The following is a 2978-nucleotide window of genomic DNA, read 5'->3' as shown; positions in this document are numbered from 1 at the left end:
AATCACTCATATGCCGACTACCAGGAGCATGTGTTTTTGTCTGATGGCTTGGTACCTCAAATGTGAACGCCACAAACATATGCCAGGTGTCTGTTTTCTATGATTTCTTTTATCTTGCTGGTCGTAGACCATCAGAATTCTGAAACATTCCTAAAGTGAAGAAAGAACTATAATGAAATAGAGAATTAAATACAAGAGAATGTAAACTATTGGCTTCAATAATAAGGTTTCACTAATTTTAAGGATATGTTAGGTACTAAACATGTAAAGAATATTTCTATTATTCATTTTCTGCTCATAATTTTACATGTCATTTTATCTCCACATGTGTCTTCTCCACAGCACTCAATCTTTCCTGCTTATTTGAGTTAGTATTATACATTTGAAAGCCTAAAGGCTTTTTATAACTGAAAATAAAATGTCAAGTTAAAAATTTTACTAGAAATGGATGAAAACAAGAGGATTCAAGCTCTGCATGACAAAATTCCCAATTTTGAAAGTGCTGTATAAGCTCATGACAAGTACGAAGATGCAATAGAATATTATGTCTAAGGTAGCACTGCCTTTACAGTTTATATGTGTATCCTCAAAATGACATATTTATATCTCTGGAAAAATTCATTCTTTGCCATATGATCATTGGTTATATAGGGCTTCCCTGGTGGCTCAGATGGTAAAGCGTTTGCCTACAATGCAGGAGACCCAGGTTCAATCCCTGGGTCAGGGAAGATCTCTAGGAGAAGGAAATGGCAACCCACTCCAGTATTCTTGCCTGGAAAATCCCATAGATGGAGGAGCTGGTAGGCTACAGTCCACGGGGTCGCAAAGAGTTGTACACGGCTGAGTGACTTCACTTTCACTTTCATTGGTTATATGTGGTTTTTCACTAAGTCATGATTGATGACTGTGGATACATTTAAAATCATAAAAATAGAAGAAAATATGGTACAAGTTACATTAAAATTTTAACAAAATCCTCATGCTCATTTTCTTCTAGTATAGTCAATAGATTATTACCTAGTTGATACTTCTCTGATTCATCCTTTTTGTTTAGACAATAAGGGAAATCTCTTCATTCTAAGAGATAATTGCACAAATTCCATTTGGGTGCTATAACTATTGGGGTTTTGCCTATAAAAATAAATTACTTATGGTTTTTCCAGTTATGGGGCTCCAGTTAAATTCAAGACCTAATTTCATTCACCATGACATTTCACTGTCTCATATCATTTTGTTAAAATATCTTGTGTTTCTAGTTATCTCTACTCTAGGCTTTGTGGTGGTTAACTTCACGTCATTATCATGTTTATCAAGCTCAATTCAGCTTTTATAACAGCAATTCCTCTCACTATGCATTTATATCTTCAAGTTCTGGACAAGCTGAAGGCACATGGAAAAGGAGTTTATATCACAGTAATAAAACCAATAGTAATGGATACCGCAAGGACCATATTTTTTTCATTTTTGCAAAGATAAAGCAATTTTACTGTTCTAGAACGTAATCTCTGCATCTTGTCAGTTTATCAGTTCCCTTTTTCTTCCCTTCTCCATTATCTAGTATCTTTCTCTATTTCTCTCAGGAACTCAGGAGGTAAACAATAAGGCATCTTTTTCTTTATTGTGTTTGAAACCTATTGTCATCTTATGATAAGGTCAGGATGGGGACGGTGGGGTTTCTCAACCCAAGCTTTTAGTCACTGTATCTACTTAAATCATTTACTACACTTAGTAAATAAAATTGTACTTTTTTTTTTCTATTTCATTGTAATTAAAATAAGGTTAAATTTCTTTGAAAATAGCAAATACATAAGAATACTTAAAACTTCTTTAAAACAATATTAACTGGTAGAAATTAGTTTTAGAGATCTTGGGGCAACATTATATACAAAGACAATTCTGTACTATTCTACAAAGCACTTAAGTTTGTAAGAGTATTTTGAGCAAAATTAGGTATTAGAATATCTTCTGAATTAGAAAAAAGAAGGTTCTATTCAAAACTTGTTTACACTTATCAAACAAATAACACCAAGAGATAATACTACTGACTATTATGTATGTAGGTATCTCTATTCAAAAATATAACTTCATCACACAATAAAAGAAAACATTTTCAAGATAGTAGCCATCAGGATATGGAAAACAAAGAATGATGCCTGAGAGAGAAGGAGTATCCAATGTGGACGCTTTAACAACCCAGTTAATGGCCCTGAGACAGCTTCCAGCCTTCTTCTAGCAGTTCATCATTGTAGCAGTAGTAGTTGAGTTGTGTCCAACTCTTTGTGAGTGGACCGCATGGACTGCAGCACGCCAGGCTTCCCTGTCCACTACCAACTCCTGGAGCCTACTCAAACTCATGCCCATTGAGTCGGTGATGCCATCCAACCATCTCATCCTTTGTTGCCCCCTTCTCCTCCTACCTTCAATCTTTCCCAGTATTAGGGTCTTTAACAATGAGTCAGTTCTTTGTATCAGGTGGCCAAAGTATTGGAGTTTCCGCTTCAGTATCAGTCCTTCCAATGACTATTAAGGAGTGATTTCCTTTAGGATGGACTGGTTGGATCTCCTTGCAGTCCAAAGGACTCTCAAGAGTCTTCTCCAGCACCACAGTTCAAAGCATCAATTCTTCAGTGCTCAGCTTTCTTTATAGTCCAACTCTCACATCCATACATGACCACTGGGAAAACCATAGCTTTGACTAGATAGACCTTTGTTGGCAAAGTAATATCTCTGCTTTTTAATATGATGTCTAGGTTGGTCACAGGTTTTCTTCCAAGGAGCATGTGTCTCTTAATTTCATGACTGCAGTCACCATCTGCAGTGATTTTGGAGCCCCCCAAAATAGTTTGTCACTGTTTCCTCTGTTTCCTCATCTATTTTCCGTGAAGTGATGGGACCAGATGTCATGATCTTAGTTTTCTGAATGTTGAGCTTTAAGCCAACTTTTTCACTCTCTTCTTTCACTTTCATCAAGAGGCTCT

The 2978-nt window shown here is 36.1% G+C and overlaps 1 non-coding gene across 1 annotated transcript; it reads left to right on the top strand.

Moving 5' to 3' along the window:
* Positions 1 to 655: 655 nt before the first annotated feature.
* TRNAC-ACA (transfer RNA cysteine (anticodon ACA)) lies at positions 656 to 728 on the top strand. The gene has a single exon. It is a non-coding gene; the product is annotated as a tRNA-Cys (tRNA).
* The last annotated feature ends 2250 nt before the right edge of the window (positions 729 to 2978 follow it).

This window comes from Dama dama, chromosome 28, assembly GCF_033118175.1.
Source record: "Dama dama isolate Ldn47 chromosome 28, ASM3311817v1, whole genome shotgun sequence".
NCBI classification, from domain to species: Eukaryota; Metazoa; Chordata; class Mammalia; order Artiodactyla; family Cervidae; genus Dama; species Dama dama.
The sequence above is the reverse complement of the archived record's forward strand: the minus strand, read 5'-3'. Positions and strand labels throughout refer to the sequence as shown.